The 25498-nt window shown below is 39.7% G+C and overlaps 1 protein-coding gene across 2 annotated transcripts in view; it reads left to right on the top strand.

Annotated features, from left to right (window-relative positions):
• The first annotated feature begins 5284 nt into the window (after positions 1 to 5284).
• The window catches only part of znf385b (zinc finger protein 385B), a 76276-nt gene continuing 56062 nt past the window's right edge, over positions 5285 to 25498 (top strand). For both annotated transcript variants that reach the window (XM_051958800.1, XM_022203629.2), the window contains exon 1: positions 5285 to 5563. The gene's annotated coding sequence lies outside the window, so the exon portion shown is untranslated. The remainder of the gene's footprint in view (positions 5564 to 25498) is intronic.

Here is a 25498-nt window from a genome sequence, read left to right as displayed (position 1 = left end):
TCTAGACTGGTCTCCCCAACGTCCTGACTTACACCCATCAAGAACCTGAAGAACCAAATCACAAAGATGACAAATTTAGTGGAACCAGAACTGGTGCAGTTTGGTAGAAAAGTGTCAGCTGATGATTTTCGTTTGTATTCCACCACAATATTTCACGGGTGTAAAACAATTTACCTCCACTTTGGTGAAGAACATCAGAGAATTGTTTTTCACATCTTCAGCAGTAATTTTTGTTGGTGAATAAGAGACAGAATGGGACATGTCTGCATCTTCAAACCATAAACAAAGAAGTGAATTCGATGACGTATGTGCTTTGCGTTTGTGCTGCTTTGATTGGTGGAACTCACAGGAGTCGGGATAAAATTGTGTAAAAGTTCCGGTGATTGGACGAAATTGCAAAATTCACAGAGATTGCTTGAATTTGCGTTAACTGTAGCGATCGAAACATCGCAAATTCGTGGAGGGACTGTTCAATGATTCGATGTCTGTGTAGGTTCTCATTCATCCAGGTCATGGTTATCTAAAGTTGTTTAAATCAGTCCACTGGACTTTAAGAATGATTCCTGTTCAATGATTCCTGTCTGTAACTGGCTGACTGCAGCGTCTCCACCTCAGTAAGGAACGCACGTGGAGTCAACCTTAACACTCTTATTAACACCATTATTATTTGTATTATATTGAGTTATTGTTCAGTTTGTAGATCATTTTGAACTCTTGATATTACTAATGAAGGAGCCGTAACTACACACGAACAAAAAAAAATACTAAATTGTTTTTTTTGGAGGAGGTCTGTTCGCTTTCAAGTGTCTTTACCGATTTCCTGTAAACATTACAGTCAGTACAAACTTAACAATTCAGAAATAATGTGTATCTTCATATCGAAGATTGAGAACAACGTGCAACATCAAACTATTCCTCAAAGAATTAACATTTCTGACCAACACAAGTGGATCGGAAAGTTCACACCTAACTGGAATGTACGGATCATTAAATCTGAGTGTGTTTGCGCTGGTTTCACGGGATTGTCTTCCACTTCACACACACTCTGCTGTATCCTTGTACAACCTTGACTCGACGTTCAAGGTGAGAGGGGGAGATGTATGCGTGTGGAAGTGGGTCGGTGCAGCGCTGCGTTGTGATTGGCTGGGTGTAGCGAGGAGTGAGCGGATGGGATTGGTTTGCTGCTGCTGCAAATGGAGGAAAAGATCCACTGGGACCTGGGAGCTGCAAGGAACTCTGGGAAACCACAGCGAGGCCCTGTGCTGCAGGAGAGAAGGGGGGAGGAAGAGGGGAGAAATGGAGGACAGGGGGGAGAAAAGTGGAAGCAGGAGCTCAGACTAAAGTAAGAGAAGAATTATGGAGGATCAGTGAGGACTCAGAGTTGGACTACGTCTTCAGTTTCCAATAAAATCAAACATGTCAGGCTACATTGTGGGAAACTTTTACTCATTTATAAACTGGGATGTTTCAATTTAACACAAGAAGGCACGATATTTTTAGACGCCGTTCATGAGGAGAGATGATTTTAAATCTGCAGTGAACAGATTTTTGTCCACCTGGGGGCGGCAGAAACGAGCTGTAAATACAACAGTCACATATCATCACTTTGTCAAATTGAAATGCTGAACCTGGTTGCTTATGGACATATCCAGAGCATTGTTATTATTTATTGGAAGCCTGGTGTCTGTCCTCCCGGTGAAACTAACTCCAGCGTCTGCTCTCTTTTAGCTCCGTTTTTGGTCTCCACCATGTGCTCAGTGAAATATTTGGTTAAATGCTCCACTATGTTTGCCCGAATCAGCTCTTCTGTTGGAAAAAGTCACTAAATCTTAGCTTAAAATCATATTTCATCAACAATACACTTTTTTCCAGGCGTCTCATTCGAAGAAATTGTCAAAAAGAAAATGTAATATTCAGATTCTGTTGAAAAAAACTAAAATTATTCATTCGTGAACACAACAGAGGAGCCATAAATGACAAAATTTGAATATTTTTTAGCTGAATTGAACTGAAATGCGTGCTGTGTTTGCATCGAGCAGATAAAGACACGTGGGAAGAAATGAATAAATGTAAATACTCAAATGTGTAGTCTTTTTTCACAGTATTGCCAAGACTTGTGGATACTTGAAAAATAGCAACGAAATTCTAATTTTCTTGAATAATCTCTTCTTTTAGCTATGGTTGTTCTGTCTGTTTGACACAGGATTTTATACTACAGTGAAAAATGTTGTTTTATATCTATAAAGTGATGTTTAATGTTCTAAAACAGTCAGGCACTTGCTGATTTTCCGAGGTGGATTAGTACAAAGCTGGTGCTCTGGTGAGTATTTGGTGGTTTGAGGCAGAATGAGCTGCAGTGGATGAAGGAACAGTGAGGTTTTGTTGACCTGTTATTCAAGAAGAACATGTGAACTTAAAGAGAGATTGCTCAACTCCAGGATTTTCCCATCATGCTTTGCTTCGCAGAAAGACAGAGAGGCAGAAGTGTGTCTCTCTCGGAGCAGCAGTGTGAAATGTCGCAGCTCTCTGGCATCACGTTACCTGGTGTCCGTCTGAACTGAAGCATCTACGCCCAGTTAACCCACAAATCAGTGACTTTTCCTTCACTGTGTGTTGCTCAGCATGGCTCTCATCCAGCTCTGGGTTTACGTTTCCTTTTACCAATGGCTTTTTTGTAGGGACGACTGAAGTATAAATAGTTAAATGCAGAAATAATTAAATGCATGAATAATAAATGAATACATTTCCTTTGTTGATTGGAAGAACCGTAGCTTCTTATCTTGACTTGGAAGTGGTTCGGTATCATTCCGCTGTGATTACTCCTCCTGCTAGGATTATAGTCACATAATTTAAGTTGTTAACTTGAGCTACTTACTCATTTTATGTAGCTGGAGTGTTTTTTTAAGTGGTGATATAAAATATAATGCATAGTTTTTTGTACTTTAAAGCCACTGATCCGCTGTATTGTCACTTCTTGTACTTTTGATCAAATCTACTTTTAAATTTTGTTTCTGTCTCTAGTTCCTGATAATTAAAACTTAAAGCTGCTGTTTGGAACTTTTATCTTTCCCATCTGACAGTGAGATTAATTACACAAACACCACTGACATCTGTTTAACACATGTCTTTGTCATTAATTTTTTTAGATGGTAATCCTTTCTCCTAATGCTAAGTTTCTTTTCTTTCTTTCTTTCTTTTTTTTTTTTAAATCTAAAGCACCAGACTCTCTCCTTGAACTCTTCTTGGGTCTTTCTGCTACAAGCTTTGCCATATTCCTACACCGTCTAGCTTACCTCATTTCCACAGTTTAAAAATGCATTTCAGAACTCTGTAGAAGTTGTGCCAGTAGTGGACAACGCAACATACAACTATAACTTACCAAAACCAACCTAAGCCATCTGAATGATCTAAAATCTAATAAACCCAGCTGAGAACACAGCTGAACCCAAATAAACCCAACCCAACTGAACTGAAAACCAGTTGAAGCCAAATTAAACATACTGAAATCTGATAAAAATCAACAAACCTGCTGAAACCAACCAAAATCAGATTTTTAGAGACCAAGCGGACTTAACTGAAACCAACGGAGACTAACTGAAATCTAACTAGACGATCCCTCAGTAGAGGGTAGAACCACGCCCATGCATGATACTCTGTATCAATTTTGATCATCCCACGTATATCCCTTACTACTTGATCTGCTGACCTTTTACTATACAACTGAGCAGGGGACCTTAGACTGATCTTCAGTGCCAAGTTTGATTATCCTGACTTCAGCACTTGCTGAGATATCTGACCGGACATAGCCACATACATACTTACCCAGCCAGCCAGATACCGAAGCGAATGCAGTAACCCCGCTGTCGTACGTCAGGCGTGGTTAATGAAACAGCCAAAGCCAACAAAGAAGTGGTGAAATCAAATCGAACCCACTGAAACAACCAAACTCAAACCTAAAGAAACCAACAGAATTCAAGTGAAACCAACCATGACCAGCTGAAACCAAAACAAACCTACTAAAGTCCAACTAAACTGACTGAAACAAACCAAAATCAAAACTAAAGAAACCAATTCAAGTGAAACCCACCCCTAAACTGACAGAAACTAAACTTAATGAATCTTGCATATTAAACCTACTGAAACAACCAAGATCAAACCTTTAGGAAACAGCTAAATCCAACTGAAACCGATGGTAACGGACCAAGACCAGCTGAAACCAAAAGACACCCACGAAAACCAAACTAGACCAAGTGAAACCAACTTAACTTCACTTACACCAACCGAGACTCACTGAAATCTAATGAAACAGCCAAAACCAAACCTGTAGAATCCAACCAAAACCGACCAAGAAATTTTGAAATCAAATTAAACCCACTGAAACAAACAAAATCAAACCTGAAGGAACCAACTGAACTTCTCTGAAACCAATCAAAACCAACCAGAACCAGATAAAGAAAACTAAAAGCCAAATAAAACCTATTGAAATGTACTAAAACCAACCAAGACCAACTGAAACACAATAAAACCAGCTGAAAATAAATGAACCCAACTGACCAACCATACTAACCAAATTAAACCTCCTGAAACCAACAAAGACCAAATGAAATCTATTGAAACCAAAAGAACCATACAGAAACCAACCAAAATCAAATTTAAACTCCTACAATCCACGGAAACCACCCAAACTAAAGACAAAATTAATCCATGTGACACCATTTACACCCTAGCAAAACAACTAAAACCCAACAAAACCAACTGAGAGCAGCTCAACATTTATGTCAGTCAGGTGTGATCAGACCACGCTCACTCCAACCTGTTGACACAGGTGAGCGACGTTTAAAAGCATAAACTCCCATACATAATGAACGCTGGCTGTCACAGAGACGTACTGTATAGTTTGACACGTTTTAAGAGGCTTTAAGTGGTAAGGTTTCAGCTCTGGTGGAGCAAAGTGTGAAAGGATCCTTTAACCTGACACCTGCTGACGTCACGGACAGGCGAGTTTACAGTAAATACGAAGAAGGACTGAAAAACACTGGGAAGCTGTGTGTGCTATAGAGGCAGTATTTGCAGTTTTAAAGTAGATTTAATCATCTTTTATTTGCCAAGAAAAAAAACCCGAGAACATGAACTGTACGTGCACGAGTATGCACATACACTCACGCAGGTAAATAGCAGATTTTTCCTTCATTATTCATGAAGTTGTGTTTTTGTAATAGATGTATTTTCAGACTGTGTGTGTGTGTTTATGTGCGTGTGGTTGTGTGTGTGCGCGGCGCATGCGCAGAGTCGCCGCTTCGCTCTCGGCACAGCGCAGAGCGCGCGGCTCTCGGCTGCTCCGGCAGAGTTGATCGGTGTCCGGATACCTGATGGATGTCTGGAGGACCGCGCCGGTGACCCATGACTGATCAGGCACACTCTCGCAGCGGAGACGCGGATCGGCTCGGTATCGATCATCGGTGACTGATTGGCAGCTGACAGCGCGTGAGAACGGAGTTGAGCGCGTGAAAGCAAACAGGACTCTACTTTCTTCATCCGTCCATCACCTCCTCCTCCTCCTCCGGTAAGTCACCTTCTCCGTCCTTCTTCTCTTTTATCCCCTCTGGTTTCTTTTCTCTTTTATTTTCTTTGTCAGCTGAAGGTTATTAAAGCACCGAGCAGCTTCAAAGGAATCAAGTCTGGAGGTTTAAATGCTGCTTTTCTTGCTTTTCTCTCTATTCTGGTTGTATCTGAACAGCCTGTGTGCTCTTTATGCACCGCTGACTTTATTCTAAGCAAAAATAATCAGGTTAAATTTATATTTATTCAGTCTGTCTGCTGGAGCTGCTGTTATTTTACTAAAATCAGGTTTGTTTGTTTTTTAATAAATAGGGGTTATCAGTATAAGAAAACAGAATCCAACAAAAAAACAGAACAAACACTCCAATACTGTCTTTTATTCTGTGACACCTGAATGGATGTAAAACTGATCTGATTGCAGTTTTTAACAGAACTCAAATGTGCTTTTTATCCATTAAAAATGACTCAAATGATATGAAAGTTGTTCAAAGTTACAGAAAAATTGTCCCAAATGATGTCTTGAAATTTATTTGCATTTATTGTCTTTAGATTGTGACACCAGAATGGATGTAAAATTGATCTGGTTGCAGTTTTATCAATTAAAAATTACTCAAAATGACATGAACGCTGTGCAAAATTAAATGAAATCTGCCCCGTATCTCTCAAAAAATCTCAATAGTGACAAAAAAACACCAAATTTCTCACAAAATTAATGAAAATTGTCCAAAAAATACTTAAAAACTGTTGAAAAGGGCTAAAAAATATCTAAAATTCCGACAAAAAATCTTCATTTTTTTGTCTTTAGAGTGTGACACCTGGATGAATGTAAATCTGATCGGATTGCAGTTATTAATAAACTCAGATGTATTTTTTATCCATTAAAAATGACTCAAATGACATTAAAGCTTTGCAAAATTACAGAAAAATTGTCCCAAAATTAAACAAAATAGATCCAAAATTCCAAAAGCTTCTACCATGATATGAGAAAATCAGAATTAGTCATGCAGGAATGTTTAAGCAGAATTTTGCTATTTTTGAGGTTTTTATTTAAGTCTTGCAGCTACTTTTTTTAAAATTAATGTTCCCAATAGAGATTTATTGATCGATGCATTGTTTGGTTTGCAAAATGTGAGAAAATAGTGATAAATGCATCTTAGAAGGTCAACCTGAGCTGACCAGTGACTCTTTACATGCCTTGTTTTACAGCCCTAAGTTATCCACTTTAATGACATTAGATGTACGGAAAAGCCATAAATCTTTGTATTGCAGAAGCTGAAACCATAAAATGTTTCATATTTTTGCACGAAAGGTTACCAGAGTAATCTTTGTAGTTGCTAAAAGATCAAGTATTTGAAGTGCATTTTATTTTTAAAGTTCTTCCTAGATGTGCTTGAGTAAAAAAAAAAAAGATAGCTCACATTTGCACCGAAGTGTACTTTACTTGAGTAAAAATACTTACCGTAGTTACATTTGTTTCACCTCTAAAAATACACTGTTACTCGTAAAAATCCAGTATAATATGTAACATCTGATAATAGTTCTGTCAGTAAAATGATTTCCTGCTGAAATGTAGTGAAGTAAAATTGAAATGATCGAGTTTCGTGCTTTATTCCTGTACAGTTGTGTGAGAGGTGCTATGATCTGTTACTTAAAATATTCCATTATAAATAAAAGTTTCATATTTAATGTAGTTAAAATGTGTACATATTATTATAGTAGTAGTAGTATTTAGATTATCTGTACCTCAGCCAGCTTGTAATTTCAGCTGTCTGATGGGTGTATTAGAGTAAAAATCTAAATATTTTCCACATAAGTTCTCTTATTTAATAGCTGTAGTCACTTTGTAAGTTAAGTATCATGTCAGGTGTTCCTTTTCCTCTCGCTCTGTTTGAAATATTATCAGTTAATCCTGAGTTTTAAATGAAACCGCAGCAGCAGTTGAGCGGTTCGTTGCTATTATTTGCAGATAATCAGTTAGTCAGAAGAAATTAAATTCAGTAGCTAACATTTTGGTAATCTGTTGATTTCTGTAGGTGATTTCTAAAGCAAAATCACCAATAATGAAATGGTTCCAGGTGTTTAAACATGATGATCTGCTGCATTCACCTCGGGCTCTAAAACATTATGATTGATGGTTTTCTTACTTTCATGTTGATCAGCTGACATAAAATTAAATGGAAGATCAGTCACTATCGAAAGTAATGCTTAGATCAACCTTAATTCCACATATTTCTGTCTTTCCTCCTCTTCTTTATCCTCATCTTTGTGCTGTTGAGGTCAGTTGTATTTATCTGTATTGTTTGTAGTGACACTAAAAAGGAGATCTGGTCATTTTAACCAGACTTCAACATGAATTATAGCCCAGCGATGAGTTCAGGGACGTCTCGGTTCGAATCCCTGCCGGTTGCTGGAAGTCACTCATAAAACCACAGAAGGCCCAAAACAAAATGAAATTTATTCCCGATAATAACAGTTTCCATCCAGCAAATTGAGTTTTTACGGTTGTTTTGATCCTAAACTATATACTGTAAGGGATTCCTTTAAACTCAGGGATGAAGAGGACGACAGACAGACAGACAGTGTAATCTTGTGGGTGTATTGAACATGCTTCATTATTGTCAGATAATCCCTTACAAAGCCAACACACACACACACACACACACACACACACACACACACACACACACACACACACACACACACACACACACATACATACACATATGAATCATTCAGACTTGTCTCTCTGTCTTTGTCACGAAGATGTTAATTTTCACATAGGCGATAGTTTGACAGACTGTGTGCACGCTTGTGTGTGTTTTCTGTGTGTGTGTGTTCTTATTGGTCTGATATTGATTCCCGATCAGCTGGACTGTAGCGCCTCCTGCAGCTCAGATACAACCAGACCTGGTTTTTCCCTACACTCCGTCCTCCTGTCCTTCCTTCTCTCACCTTTTGCTTCTTTACCTTCGTTTCGCCTCCTGTGACCTATTTTCCTCCTTTCCTTTCCTTCCTTCCTTCTTTTCCTTCTTCCCTTCCCTGTCTCCATTATTTCTGCTTCTCCTTTGTGACCTGGAATCTGGTGTTTTCAGGCGTCCCATGTGGACTGAGCAGGACATCCATCCTTCTGTCCTCCACTCCCCCTTTCGTCCTTTCCTTCCTCTCCTTCCCTGTTGTGCTGCTGCTGCTCTGTATTTGGATGTTTGGACCTTTGCTCTGTGTGTCTCGGGCCTCTTTTGAGTCTAATTAACAGCAATCAACTTAATTAAAGCGAGAGGAAAGCTGACAGCGAGGCAGAGCAGGGACACACCGAGCTAAACATCCACTCAGAAGAAGGAATCAGACACCAAGGGAAGCTTTAGAGGAGACAGAAGCTGGCGAATAGCACCTTTCATTCATTTGTACTGCTGTTACACTGGGCATTAGTTGATGCTAATCAAGCTAACTGGGTGTTTTAATTGGTTGTTAGTGTTAACTGGCTGTTAAACTGGACTCATCAGTAGTAGTTAAATATACAAACCTGCTGTCAGAGTGAACCTCCTGGGATAAACCTACTGGTACACCTGATAAACCTACTGGTAAACTAGATAAACTTACTGGTAGATTGTATAAACCTACTGGTAGACTAGATAAGTGTACAGCCATGGCCATAAGTTTGGACACAAGTACCATGACGCTTGTGAATCTTAGAAAATACCACAAAATACTGAAGTGTTTGGGTGATAATACACAACTCCTGAGAACTATATTAAGTTTCATATTTAAAAAACATCAAAAGAGTTTGGTGTCATTTTGTTATTCTTACCAAATTCGGTTGTGAAAGTACTGCATTTTTTGTTATTTTCTTCTATATTATGTTTTGGGAACAAAGTTGTTCCAATTGTTGGAATTTATTGATAATATTATATCCCTTGTTGATTTGTTGACTAATTAAACTGGTGCTGTCAAAAAATATTAGTTATGTTCTGTAATAGACATCAAAACAGACATAGTAAGTCATGCTGTGTCCAAACTTATGGCCATGGCTGTACTTGTAGACTGAATAAACCTACTGGTAGACTGAATAAACCTACTCATCCACTGGATACACCTACTGGTAGACCAAATATACCTAAAGATAGATTGAATAAACCTATTGGTAGACTAGATAAACCTACTTGTAGACTGAATAAACCTACTTGTAGACTGAATAAACCTACTGGTAGACTGAATATACCTAAAGATAGATTGGATAAGCCTATTGGTAGACTAGATTAACCTACTGGTAGATTGAATAAACCTACTGGTAGAGCAGATAGACCTACTGGTAGACCAAATAAACCTAAAGGTAGATTGGATAAACCTATTGATAGACTGAATAAACCTATTGGTAGGCCAGATGGACCTACTGGTAAACCGGATAGACTAGTACCAGTATTTGACTGTACAAACCTGCAGCTATTGTGTAATGCTAAACATTGGTGAGGATGTATTTGTTCACGACCAGGCTGCCCTGAACATGTGTGTTTAAACAGTCGCTAGTTTGCGTTGTCCGGTTGTACAGTACAGGTAGATCTTACTGTAACACACTCCCTCTAGTTCTCCTCCACACAAATCAATTTTACCTATTTATAGAGCATGACAGCATCACTAAACAGTGCGTTTGTGTGTGCGTGGGCCAGGACTCCAGCAGTGGGCAGATTGAGGAGCAGCATGTTGTTACGTCAGGGCAGATTAGTTTGGAAACCTGCAGAGAGCAGACACGCACACACACACACACACACACACACACACACACACACACACACACACACACACACACACACACACACACACACACACACACACACACACACACACACAGAGTGATGTAAGCACAAACTGTTGTTTCTGTACTAAAGCTATTGAAGCTCTGTGTGTGTGTGTCGGCAGACAGGTGTAATGAGCTCATCTGAACAACTTCACCGCTGAGCTGAAATGTGAATTTTACATCAGTGTTTAAGATCTGCATTATGTATCAGTCTCTCCAGGATTTCTTGGGCTTTTTTTCCAGATTGTTGCATCCCTAAAATGCCCCAATGTGCGACAGCTTTTCCACAAAATTGCAATGTGAGTTGTGATGTTTTAAGCGTATTTGTTGCAATGAAATTGTGGGAGACAGTGGGAGTTGCTAAAAAGTTGCATTTCTTTCAGCTTTTAGAACATGTTACAGCATTGTAATTGATATTTATTCCTCCAACCAGAGCAGATGTGAGAATGTTCTTCCTACACCACCTTTTAGTCATAGGAGCGTCAGGAGAAACCAGCCGGACTTCTCTGGAAGACATTTCTCCTGAAGCTCCTACGGTCTCCAGGACATGGACGAGTTTAGCAACAACAGGCACCATGACAAAGACTTCTGTGGTCATTAATGAGAATGGGACATGTCTGCATCTTCAAACCAGAAACAAGGAAGTGAATTCTTTGACGTACGTGCGTTACGTTTGAGCTGGGGACTGCTGTGATTGGTGGAACTCACGGGAGTCTGGCCGGAATTGTGGAAAAGTTGCAGAGACTGGAGAAAATTGCAAAATCACACAGAATTCATGGAGATTGGTTGGATTTGTGGTAGTTGTTGCGATCGGAACATCGAAAATTCCTGGACTGACTGAATGTAGATGTGCATTTTTATTGCTGTTGAGCAGATTGATGTCACTCTTTGTATGTTAAATATGCAGACTAGCTCAGCAAAGACGAGAAATAACCTGAAACGCCTCATATTTGTCCGACTCACTGGATGTAGACAGGTACTCTTCTTAAAAGCTCTCAAAATCAAGCGACCAACACTTTTCAAGCTCGCAAATTTCCGGTATGTTGTTTGTTTACACCATACAGAGACAACATGCGAAACCAACCATGTCAACAGACAAACAGAGTGACATCAATCTTCTGATAAATCCGGTTGTCCTGAACTCATACATCACGCTGATCACTGCACAAATAGGTTCAGTGCTCACTTGGTAGGTTTGTCACCAATGAAGCTGCACAGACACGCTTTGTTCAGGATGACAGCAAACAACTCTTTTTTTTCCCTGTTACTTTATCAGGAACACTGAGAACATTGCAGAGCGTGGAGCAACCAGCGCTAACAGCTAGCCACCCCATTACTCCCATTCTGTCTGCGGTGATTTATGGAGCTACCTGAGTGTGTGTGAGTGTGTGTGAGTGTGTGTGTGTGTGTGTGTGTGTGTGTGTGTGTGTGTGTGTGTCTGCACCTGCTCCCTGTGTTTTCTCCAAAAGTTTTAATTAATTTCCTGTCATGTGACAAAGAGGAAGTGATGACAGTAATGAAATGTGATTGGGTGATTATTATCAAAAACACAATTAGAGGGCTGATGGGGAGCCAAACAATTGTGGGTGTGCGTTTGTGTTTTTGTGTGTAGAAAGGACGAAGCGTATAAAGGAGAAGTTGACGGTGTGTGTTTGAAAGAGAAAGTGTGTGTGTGCGTGTAAATAGGACGGCAGTGATGAAGTGTTACCTCGCGACTCGTGTCTCAGAGGTATTACACACACACACACACACACTGAGGTTGTGAAGGTCACACTGACACACAAACACACAGACACACACTCATTTTTACACTGTGAACCGTCGGTCGGGCGGCTGCAGGAAGTCTTCAGGAGTTTCACCTGTGAGACGGGTCCTTAGATAATCCGACGTGACGTCCACGCTCTGCGTTTTTATTACACGGAAACAGCTGAAACAATAAGAAATACGGCTAAATCTTTAAATCCTTTGGCCCGGCTTCATCACAGCCAACATATGGGACAGATGGCTGGGTTCCTGCTGACTGTCGACTGAATAAAGCAAATCGCTTTTGGGGGGAATTCACAGAAGAATTAGAATTAGCTCTGTGATGGACTGGTCAGCTGTCCAGGGTGTGCCTCCAGTCTCTCAGTGAGCACAGCAGGCATAACTGATAGATGGATGGATTCTCCTATCTTGCATACATTAACAATCAAGAATCTTTATTGTCATGATGTTTCCACTCAGCGAAGTTTCGATTGGTGACTAGAAAAAGGCAGTAATGCAGTAATTCTCCGTCACATTTTAAATAAATCACATCTCAAGTCAGTTTTCTGTCAGAGGAAAATACTGTCGGAACTTTCCTCCAAATCGTTCAGCTTGAATCTAAAGGTACATTTTAAGGGAGAATCAGAAAATGATTTGAGCTGAGAGAGAATGTTGTTAGTAGCATTGTTAGCCCCGTCCTACGTTACAGAGGCATACAAAGCTGCAGCTAATAACGAGTCTGTGAACTGAAAACTCCAAGCACAATGAAAGCCGCAGCAAAAAGATGAGAGTAGAAATGATTCTGAAAGTGTAGCAATAACCTGCAGGGGAACATTTTATTAATACGCCTGATCATGTAGTGCTCCCGTCCCCCGTCAAAAGAGACACTCACCCACTGCATCAGTGTGGTGAACCATCAAAAACACCCATAAAGGTTTTACCACTTTGTCTTTTTATCAGTTATTTTTGTGTATCTGAGACCATGCTGTGGGTGAACAACTTTTCTTTCATAATATTCTTCTTTCTGTTGGAGATTGTTATTGGGTTTCCTACCTGTCATATCAACTCATCTAATAACTGCTGTGTAAAGGACAGGATCCACTTATTGTAGAGTTTATGCTTCCCTGACATCAACCAGCCCATCAAAACTCTGCTAAGACTCTTCTAACTGACTTCCATTTGGTCAACCACTAAGGGGAAGCCCTATTATCTCGACTCACCGGCTTTGTTAAAGGGATTAACGGGAGTCTTTGGCTTGTTAAGGTTTAGATGAGAAAACAGGATGGAAGGTATTGTCTATGTCAAGGCAAAATCAGTGAGCCGAAAAGTGCCAGATTTACTTCTGTGCAGTCAAAACTGTAACTCAGAGACTAAATAACAGCCTCGTTACAGTGAGTCAGTGGTGCTGCAACCGTTTTAATCATAGTAGGCGGCCTCTTAAATGAATGTTCCACGCTCTCTAACTCCACCAGCTGTGCTCCCAGACGGCAGCTCAGTAAAAACAGTGACATTTTGTTAACAGACTTGGTCTTTTCTCAGAACAGTGACCTCCGGAGAAGAAAGGATTAACTCCTTAGCTCCTTAACGTACAACTTTCACCCTTTTGATTCCCTTAAGTGGCTTTACTGCAGTTAAAGTCATCTTATTCCCAACCGATGGAGAGTATCATCTTTAAATGACTTAAACAGGAGGAAATAGCGCATTTGTTGGTTACCGGGTTCAGCAGCAGACTAATCCAGAAGTGGTGCTCTAGTAGCATCAGGGTGGGTTGAGTTGGGTTGAATTGAAATAAAATCCAGAGTGTATGTTTATGGTAGTGAAGGACGTGTGACCCAGAGCAGAAACATCGTTCAGTGATGCATTTTTAAATGTTTTTAGACCTCAACAGCACAGTGCAAGCTTGTTAGCAGCATCACTGAATTGTTTTTTATCAGCAGACTTAATGTTTAACTTGCATTATTGTTTTCCAGAGTTCATCTTTTTCATGATTCGTCTGGAAAAAAAGAGGAGCATAAAACTGAAAGACTAAAGATTTGTTTTCACAGCTGGCTCAGTGCTGACGTGACTCTCAGTCAGAAAGACAAACGGCTACTGTTTGTCAGCTGCAAAAGTACAGAAAAGTTAATTTGGTCAAACACAAAGTCACAGTGTCCTTAATGTGAAGGTGATGTTGTTCTTTATATAGAAACTGAGACTATACTCTGGACGTCCTCTCCTCTGTAACGTCACTCTGCACCTCTACGCTTTAGCTGGTTGCCTGGAATGCCTTTGGAGAGAAGAAACTTACCCTTAAATTGCCTGTCAAGGTGTTTGTTTCTGTCCGTTTGTCTCACATTTCTTCTTCCATTAGTTGAGTGGAGCAGCTGTTGAATGTTTGATAAGTCGGCATGTTGAGAAGGAAGTGATGTCACGGCCGTCTTCTCGTCTTTCGGGGCGTGTTCATGTTTTCCGGCTGCAGCTCTGAGTCCTTAACACCTAATGTGAACACAGCTGGTGTACGTGTTGTGGTCACACCATGTGTTTGTGGTGCTGAGGTTTATTCTGTGGTATGTTTGGAAGGAGTGTCTTAACCATCATTAAATGTCTGATGGGTATGTTTACCTCACCTACTTCACCTTCCTGTTGATAATCACTCTGATTGTCTCAATTAAGGTTTTTGGCCCCAAGTCCAACTTTATTTAAGTATATTAAAGTTATTATAATCAATCCAGTCTGTACCTCCAGTGTACTGTTCTTTACACTCTCACCTGCTGTGGAGGAAAAAAAGACCAGGTGATGGAGTTTATTTTTGAAAGAAGACAGAGCCAAGAGGAAGTGCAGAAATCTGCTTTACTCTTAGATGGGTTTAATATGGAATTTTGCACCAATGATGCAAAAAAAAAAATTTGCCAGCCAAAATTTAACAAGAGCAAGAAACTGCTGCCATGCCACGCTGCATATAGCCAAATGCTAGTCACCATGATAAAATGCACTTAGCAACAATATAAGCATCCTGAGGGGCCAATTTTAGTCTTGAGTTTGTGTGAATCTGCTCATTAGCTTTAATCACAACATCCATCTGTGGCTAATGGAAATTAGTATTCCACGTATTTGATTAAAAATCAGAGTGGGCAAGTTTAGTCAGTGACTTAATGATCATCCTATAAAGGAAAAGTTAAGGACCGTTCCCCTATGGAGGTCTTCCATCCATCAATCTTCTGCTACTTATCCACTGTTGGGTCATGCTGGCCAGAGGCTAAGCAGGAGATTTCAGACGTTCCTCTCCTCAGCAACATTTTCCATCTCTTCCTTTGGGATTAGATGTGAAATCCCTCCATCGAGTTCTGGGTCTACCCCAGGGTCTCCTCCCTAGAAATCATAGAATCCCAAGATACTTACACTCCTTCACTTGAGGCAGCAACTCACCCGCTATGCTCCACATAACTGGTTCCAACGAAACGACGAAACGCTGTAGGTTGAGAACGTCGTAAACCGAGGTGCGAAGTTTCTTTTAACGTTGCAAATGCCGTACGTCGGAATGATAGAGAAAGACTTTCTCACTAACTTTCTGGGAGATGGTGACGTAATGACGAAACGCTGTAGGTTGAGGATGTCGTAAACAGAGGTGTGAAGTTTTCTTTTAGCGTTGCAAATGCTGTACGTCGGAATGATAGAACAAGACTTTCTCATTAACTTTCTGGGAGATGGCGACGTAACCACGAAACGCTGTAGGTTGATGATGTCGTGAACCGAGGACCTGGTGCATTAATAAACCAGTTCTACAACTCTACAATGATATAAGTTGATGTGTGAAACGGTGATGCTTTGAGCTAAATGCTAATATCAGTTGTCAGGCATGCTGACGTTTGGTAGGGCAGATGTTTGCAGTGTTAACCGTTGTATTTTAGCGTGTTAGCATGGCAGTGTTTGCTAATTCTTCTGATTCCACTTACAGTTTAGACTGTTGAAAATATTTTCAGTTTTGCATTTTTTTTTAGCTGTAAACCAAAGTATGGAAAATTTAATCTAGTGATGACATCAGACGAAAAATTCGTGGATAACCCAGAATGATGATCTGAGGAGAATGTGAAGAATGTTTAAACATATAGAAAGTATAATTAAAGGCATTTCAATGAAGTTTATTGTTATAAAGATATTGTGAATTTTGACGCCAAGTTTTTCATTTTGACTATAAATGTAAATATCTCTTAACGCTCTCCAGGATTACTACCAGTCAGTATTGATATCAGCCCTGAAAAATAACATATTAGTCAAACTCTAGTCAAAACATATCTCTACAACTGGCAGTGCTACGGAGCAAAGAGGGATTCATCCTCTGGGGAGCAAGAATTTGAGTCCATCCATCAGTACTGTAGTTGAGATATCTTGAGTCAGAGTGGTGAGCAGACAGGACATACGGTCGTCTATATGAACAGGCTGGTAGCGTCGTGACTAAAACAGCTGAGTAATCCCGAGTCCAGCTGAGTCGGGCCGATTGCAGCTGAGTGTCAGAGCTCAGTTTTTTTCTGCCGTCACAACATGAGCTGCTGCTGACTCCAACATTTCTTTAAGATTCGTCTTGGTTTCGGTCGTGAAGGTGTGGATGTGGCCTCCTGAAGTCAGGCCAGCTTTAGGCCCACAGAAACACATGACTTTATCTAAATAATCCATACATGCAGAACATACATCTGCTCTACCTGCTCAAGCTGATTTGGGTCACTGGAGTCTTTCCCAGCATGCACCAGGCCGTATAAAATATGATTTTACTGTTTATGTCATAGTCACAGCCGTCTTTTTCAGGCCTGGTTGTGCCATGTGCAGCACAGATGTTAAAAAAAAAAGGCTTCATCATCCCTGAAAGTCCTGCATGAAGCTTTCTGAAAGAAATGTTTCTCCTGCATAAAAGGAAATGTCAACAGTTTGTGTTCCTTCTTGAGGAAAAACACCTGAAACTGTGTCTTGCAGCAGAGACTGTCTCTGGGTCGTTAATCTGCTTTAGTGCTGCGTGATGAAAAATTGTAGGCTTAAAGTGCACTTACACTTAAAGTAGGATTAATAGGAGTCCTGCTGTAGATACATGTGTGTTTGTTTGATTTATAGTTCAGGGTTTCTGTCTTTGACTGTACCATGACAACATTAAACAAATGTATAGTACATTATCAGGCTAATCGTACTCCCTGCATTAACTGTGTTTCTTCCTGCTGACATGACAGGAGTGATGGGATGGAGGGTTGTTTCATCACTGGATATGCTTTACATGCAGTTGCTGTAGTTGTATTTTATTCATTCAAGGGTGTTTCTGTAAGTTTATTTTTATTATATGGATTTTCAGTTTGTGCATAAAATAACTTAATGCTATTTTTCACTTTACTGAGGTACCAAAATTGGACTATTGATAAAACAAACTGTGATAAAAGTTCTAAGGAAAAATAGGAATTTTAGAGGAAAGAAAACTGGAGATTGTGTAGAGAAACAACAGGACTGTTCAGCTGGACATTTGAATTTAGTTTTAACATAGTTTATTTTAGTAGTTGGCATTGAAGTGTTAACAGCTGGAAAAAGTGTCGCGTGTTACACCAGAGAATCCGCTCTTAGCTCCTAAATTGCAGGTGGAGAATTATCCTTGTTTTCTAGAGTACACAATGCATCTCCCACCGGACTAGAATCTGCTTTGTCCGTCCTGACTGTCTAACAGAGAAGGCCTACCAGTGGCTCAAGCGTCGGGGCCACGTTTCATACAGCGAGCTGCAGTGTTTGTCCTAATATGTGTGATCTGCTGCGGCAGGAAGCTTTCCATTCATCTCCAGGGTGAAATACGCGCTAAAGTTCAGCTGCAGGTTTCCAGCCAGCAGCAGCGTCTGTAGTTCTGCTTCACTTGCAAAATGTCACCGAAAAAAACCTCAAACCCGACTACAAGATGATAGAAAAAGACTGGAGAGAGGCACTAAAAGACCTAAAACAACCCACAGAGACGCCAAAAAACGACTACTGAGACGCAAAACAAGCACAAAGACGTGCTACGACTGCAGAGACACACAAAAAACAGTGAGAAGATGCTAAACGCTCACAGACAGACACACAGTGACAACAAAGAGACGCACACAGTCATGGGGAGGTCGGAGGTCGGAGGGGTTTGTTCTGAGGACTCTTCAGCAGGGAGGAAGTCAGAAGAGTGCGAGTGGTAATCTCTATTATTAGACCACAGATTATACTAACTGAGCTAACACACACACACACACACACACACACACACTTATCTGTAGATTATAATCCCAATCCCACAATCCCGTTCTGGCTCAACCAATCATGTCCTGTCAAATCTTGCACAGCATGCTGGGTAACCTACATGCAGTAGGTTGTTTGTGTGTGTGTGTGTGTGTGTGTGTGTGTGTGTGTGTGTGTGTGTGTGTGTGTGTGTGTGTGTGTGTGTGTGTGTGTGTGTGTGTTAATCCCTGACAGTCTGTAATAGAGGAACATCTGGTTTATCTCTGTGATTGTGAGGTTTCCTTTTCTGGTAGGAAACTCCGTTAGTTAAACATTTTCACATTAATCCCAAACGATTGCACGTTTTTGCACGATTGTTTTAAAAATATATCAACGCTCACCTGAACTGGAAGTCATTTTCCGCATTCTGTCGGTCTTTGTGTCGTTTCACATTTCTGTAAACGCTGTACATTAGTTATACTTTACAGGCCTGTTCGCTGTCTTGGGATGTGGATGCCAACTGTAGTTTGACATGTGCAGTCTGTTCCGTGCTGAAATCTGAACGTGTCGGCGTCACATTTGAATGAGAAGTTTGGTCACAGGTTTGTAAAAGTTGCAACAACAACATTACTGAGGTCACCCTAATGTCCTGTTTGCACGGGATGAGAGAAGTCTGTCACATTTACTGACATTACAGCCCGGATATGATGCCAAATCTGTGCACATCGTTACATCCGCTCTTATCATGTGATATGTAGTCGTCATGGCAATAGTAAATATGTCAAAGCAGCAGTGTGACTTCAGAACAGCGGGCAGCGTTGTCGGGATAACGGGCCGTCAGGGGGTTTGTATTCAGTCTGTTAGAAGATAGGCCTAGAAGAATGTTTCTTACCGCATGCTGCTACACGTCATCCATCTCTATGTCCTTCCAGATTTCCCTCTTCTTGTTGATCTGATTTTGCCGTTTCTGTGAATGCTCCATAGCCCTGTTGTGTATCGCCATACTCCTGCATTTCAAAAATTTCCACCGTAGCCTCCATAATTGAACCGGGAAAGAGGTAGAAAACAGCCTCTTTCACGTAGGAATGATATTGGCTTTTTTTTTTGCCAATAACCAATGTGCCGATATTGTCCAACTCTCAATTTCTGATACTGATATCAACCGATACTGATATATGTGGGTTGTTTAGCTAATTTTAGGTAACATCACATATCTCCTGTGGTGGAATGAACACATCATGTCTAATTTTACTGTGATGCCCCATTGGATGCATTCTCAAATGCAATAAAGCTTTCAGATGTAAACATTGCCTGTGCAAAATAAGAAAACTACTTCAACTTAAGTAATGGAAAAAATTACATATTTATTTTTATAGTCTTAAACAACAGATCACACTCTTTGTCCCTCTATGAGAAAAATTCCGGCATTATTTTATCGGTTTTCATGTTCAACGAAAAAAAACAATAGCGATATTGACCGATATTACATTTTTATGCCAAAATCAGCCGATAATATCAGTTGCCGATATTATCAAAAATGCTTAGCTTCAATGTTTTTATGCTAAATTAAGCTAACTGTATCCTGGCTATAGCTTCATATTTGGCATGAAGACAGGATTTAAGTAAAAATGTCAAACTGTTAATCTAAAGCTACAGCTAACGACACGGCCAGTGGTGTTCAAATGGAGGAAAATCAATAGAGAGATAGAAAATAATCTGCAGTGCTGCTGCTGATGGTATTTGTGTTTTGACTTTATGGACATCTGCACACGGACATTAAAAAGCATCCTGAACTCGCTCCACGTCCTCATTACTGCTGATAAATGTGTTGATGAGAGAGAGAATTTTCACGATTATATTATCTGTTCCTCTTCCTGTGCTGAGTGTCGGGGCCGGTGGAGGTTCATTAGTGGCGGGGCCCCTCGGGGTCTCGGGTGTCTCTGTTAGCACTGGCTGTTAGCGGTGGCTGTTAGCGCTGGCTGTTAGCGGTGGCTGTTAGCGCTGGCTGTTAGCGGTGGCTGTTAGTGCTGGTGGCTCATTGGTGGGTTTCAGTGTGAAAGAGTTTCACCTTGAGCAGTACGTGTCAGGTCCTGATGGAGCAGAGCAGCTATTTAAAGACGGAACTGAAGTCACGGTGTCCTGAAGTGAAGGTTGGACAGACTGAACGAGCTCACTCTACCTCTCACTGTGTCGGGTGTGTGTGTGTGTGTGTGTGTGTGTGTGTGTGTAATCCCTGCTGCGGTATGTAAACCATACAACATGATGTCAGTTGCACACATGAGAGGATTAAATTCCACACAAACATGCTCTGCATCACTTTCTGAGCCTGATCCAAATTACACCCCTCTGATGGTGTCAAACTGAACATGAGCAACGGATGGAAATCCCTCATCAATAGTCAGCCGGGTCACTATATAATTGCAGGACTTTTGTATCATAGTTGACATTTTTGATATTTTCAGGCCTACAATCAACATGGCCGCCTGTAATCAAACACCACATGGCATTTTTAGAGAAAGATTCTTCTAAATATTATATATACAGCTGAGTAAAATTGCAAGTTAGTTCTGCACTGCAAAAAAGGGTCGCACAAATAGAAGATATAAACACTAAATTTGAGAGGAAAATCACTTAAAACTAGTGAAACTATCTGTTCATGCAGCAAGTAGATTTTACTTGATAAGAAATCTTGAAATAAGATTTTTAAATCTAGAAATAAGGTCCCAGGTAAGGATCCAAAATGATTAAAATGAGCTTAAAATGCTGATTTTCAGTTAAAAATACTGGAAATCAGATTTGATTTTGCCCATTAATAAGTGAAAAATACTAAATGTGAGCAAATAATTCTTTTTTCAATGTTTACATCTAAAAATGGTCCAAAAACATAAAATGTGGCATCAAGCATAGTCTCTGACAGTCATTTAACTTCTTATTATGCCTGTAAAATAACAAATTTTAGGATTTACAAATGAAATAAGAAATAAAAGACAAATAATCGTAAAACAAGATTAATAATCTTACAAATTCTGCTCTTGCATAGTAAATTATTCTCATAACAAGATCATAAACACTTTTTGGGTCAATATAAGATTATAAGTCTTGGTTAGACAGGTAATTTTTGCAGCGTAAAGATATTGTAGTAAACCTGTTGACTACTTTATATTGAATAAGTTAGAAAGCCTTGGGGTCTGGCCAGTCTTTTCTTCAGGAGGAAAGGACATCATGTGGAGCAGGTCATGTGATCTGGAATTAACACACTTCCTCCAGTGGTGTTTTGTAATGGGTAGCTTAGTTGAAAGTGATCTCTTGAACACAGATATAATGTGTTATTTTGTGCTATAAAATAACACAAATGACCACAGAAAAACACAAAATGACTCAATGAGACACAAAATTATCATAAAAAGAGACAAAACGACCACAAACAGACTGATAAAGACCAAAAATGACCACAGAGAAACACAAACTGACAAAGAAACACAAAATGACCCAAAAAGACACGAAATGCCCACAAAACAGTCTGAAAATGACCAGAAAAGTAACAAAATATGCACAAAGACGCACAAAACAATCGTTAGAACCAAGGATGGAGGCAGGATTCAGGGGTTTTACCAAATGGAAGTTTCATTTTTAGACTTCAGTTTTTTTTTATTTCATTGAATTTAGGCACCAACACTCTTACAGTTTGTGTTATAAGAACCCTACACAACATGTTCGAAGCCTCCCCTTCATTTCCTGTGTTACCATGGGGACGAGCACCACTCAATCTGATAGGCTGGTAGAAAAAGAGCATCAGAGAAGCAATAAAATCAATGGCAAAGGCACAAAAAAACATAATCTGGCAGAAAATATGTTTATCTTGTATATAATTTAGAGTTCAGTAAAGCTGAATAGGATAGCAATAGCTTAAAAGGCTGAAAGACAAACTGAAAACCGGGATATAAATATCACCAGATATGTGGTTGTCTCCAGAATTAGGGCTGACGTTCAGTTTCCATATCCTAGTGTCTGCTAGAGTCCGTCTGACGTACATCTCATCATCCATAAGAATCCTTCACCAGACGTCCAGAAAACTTGAAACCACACACGCTGACCACACACGTGCCAGAAAAGTAAACTAGACACACTTTTTTTTTGATGATTTTTCTACTGTACTGCTGCACTCTTTGGACCTGCCTTTGTTCAACTGCTACACACAGTTTTTGACTTGTTCAGTCAAACATACGGTATCCTTCAAAAGTTTGGGGTCATCCAGACAATTCCATGTTTTCCATGAACACTCCCACTTTTATCCATGTGCTAACATAACTGCACAAGGGTTTTCTAATCATCAATGAGCCTTTCAACACCACTAGCTAACACAATGTAGCATTAGAACACAGGAGTGATGGTTGCTGGAAATGTTCCTCTGTACCCCTATGGAGATATTCCATTAAACATTTCCAGCTGGAATAGTCATTTACCACATTAAAAGTGTCTACACTGGATTTATCATTCATTTAATGTTGTCTTCATTCATTTTCTTTCAAAAATAAGAACATTTCTAAGTAACCAAAACTTTTGAATGGTGGTATAATAACAAAACTATCATTCAAACTAAATTATTGTTTTTAAGGCACACTGAATGTTGAAGTCATGTCTCCTAGTGTGTCTGATATTCTATTATGTACAGAAACGTGCAAATCCCAGTTGGCCTTTAGTGTTTAAAATGTTATTAAGCTCCATCATACTTTGCAGACATTTACTCTCTGAACAGCGTCTGGAATGAATCGCATTAAAAATAATGAGTTATAAATTGAAACTTACTGAGAAAAGGAGTATAAAGATAAAGAAGCAGCTCATTGTTTTCCTTAAAGGGTCACCTGGACAGAAAAGTGTGAGCCTGCAGGCCGCCTTTCATCTGGCTCTGTGTGTGTAGTTGGGTTTTATTAGCCGTGTTGTGGAGACATAAATCTGTCTACGCCGTCCCACTGTGGGCTGCTGCCTCTTTATGAGGATAAAACCACCTCCTCAGAATGTAAATCATTACATTTCAGGGTGAAGACCTGGTTCAAGGTTAGGGAAAGGTTTGGGATGCAAGCGTCCAGGAAATGAATGTCAGTCGGTGTAATGTCCTGTGAAGTGGTATAAACACAACTCTGCGTGTTCACCGACCACACTGACGTCACCGGTCGTGTTGTTGCAACACAGTGTTTCTGTGACAACCACAAAACAGACACAGAACTGTCTGCAAGCCCGTCGTTCCACCTGTCCGGCTCAAAGCTTTCCTTTTAGCTAACGGGACTCTACGCTGCTCTTGTTTACGTCTCTTCCTCGCATGTTTTCTCAGATGTTTTCCGTTATTTTTTACTGCAAAAACTGTCAGGATTGAGCAACATGATGTGTGGAAATGACTAGTTGTAAACAAAAAGGGACAGCTTGTGTTTGATGGCTGATTGCAGATTTGTGGAGTTGCCTTAAATTGAGACGGAGAAATTACCAATGAATCAGTAAATTAGTTTACTAATGAAAAAAGTGCACACCTGTAAGGAATCTATAAAAACAGCAAGACATAGTCCAATTAAGATGGATGGAGGGATAGATAGATAGACAGATAGATAGATAGATAGATAGATAGATAGATAGATAGATAGATAGATAGATACTTTACACTGGAAAAAATGCCCCTCTCAAAACAAGAAAAAAAACTTATTTCAAGGAACTTTTACCTTGAAATAAATGAAAAAAATCTGCCAATAGAACAAGTGAAAAATGGCTTGGTCAGATTTCTTGAAATAAGATATAATATTTAGAATATTGAGATCTTAAAATAAGCTGGAAAAGCTTATTTTAAACTATATTTTACCAGGATTGTCAAGCTTCGGTGTCTTAAAATAAGCCAGACATTCTATAAAAATAACAGTTTTTCACTCAAAAATACATTTTTGCTTTCATGTAATTTGAGATGTTTTAAACTTGTCTTGAGTTTTCTTGTAAAATACAACTCAAAACAACATGATTTCAAGATTGTTTGACTGTGACTGTGTCGCTGTTTTGGAGGAGAGAGGAGGAAACATCATTAACTGAATGGAGATCACCTTCTGTGTCCTCGGAGCGTCTTCAGGTTTCGGCCTCCTGCAGCCGTTAGTCATGGAGCCTGAATGTGATCTGATCAGACGGGCTGCTGGAGCTGCTGTGAAGCTGGTGGGGTTTTAAATGGATGTGGACCTCAGTGGTGGTTTTGTTGATAACGTGTTGCTGCAGACGCTCTGGGGGTTCATAATGCAACAGATAAATACGAGCTTCAAGAAACAGAGCACAGAGCTGGAGGTTTGATCAGAAAATTCTTCACTGGAATGCTGTTTGCTCAAAAGAACACTCAGAGTCGTATCTCAAGTCAAAGCGAATGTTTTACTTGGGCGAGGAATCAACCTGAACAGAACACAGAAACAGCTTAGCTCTTATACAGCACACAAACCAGTCGCAGTGCTTTTATCAGTTTCTGAGAAGCCAGTTTCAACCTACCTGGTTCATTTTCATGGCCAAAGTTAACCCTCCTTTTGTCCTCATTTCCGGGCACCAAAAAACATAATTTCCTTGTCTGAAAAAAATCCAAAAATTCAGCAAAAAAATCCCCAAATTTCTGAAAATTTGCAAAACCTTCAGGGAGAAAATTCCAATTATTCCTTAAAAGATTCCCTTAAAACTTTTAATTTAAAAATCCCCCAAATGTGGCAAGAAAATGCTTGTAAATATTTTCAAAAAATTAGTAAAAATCTTCCCAAAAAATCCTAAAAATATCTAAAGTGATTACATATATATATATATATATATCAGTAAAACTTCCTATATTTTCTTTAAGAACATTCACAAAAAATCAACCAAAATCCAGTGAAATTTTGGTTGTTTTTTTTTGTGAATGTTCTTAAGAATTACTTTTTAACATTTCTTTTTTCCACCAAAAAATGTTCAAAGATTTCCCAAAAATGGTGAAAATGTGGACATCAGAAGTTTCACTGTGAAAATATGTTTTTTCCCCACATTTTCAAACTTTGAAACGGATCAATTTTGACCCGCAGGACGACACGAGGGTTAAAGAAGGTCTGGGAGAAGGATAAAATCACTACAGCAGAAGCAGAAATATCATCTTCTGTGTTCCCCAGAACCTTTAATGGACGACGTTCCAGTTGCTTTGGTTTGAATGGAAGCTGTGAGTCGGTTAACGGCGCTATGAAAAGCTTCTAG

Source organism: Acanthochromis polyacanthus, chromosome 14 (assembly GCF_021347895.1).
Source record: "Acanthochromis polyacanthus isolate Apoly-LR-REF ecotype Palm Island chromosome 14, KAUST_Apoly_ChrSc, whole genome shotgun sequence".
NCBI lineage: Eukaryota > Metazoa > Chordata > Actinopteri > Pomacentridae > Acanthochromis > Acanthochromis polyacanthus.
The sequence above is the reverse complement of the archived record's forward strand: the minus strand, read 5'-3'. Positions and strand labels throughout refer to the sequence as shown.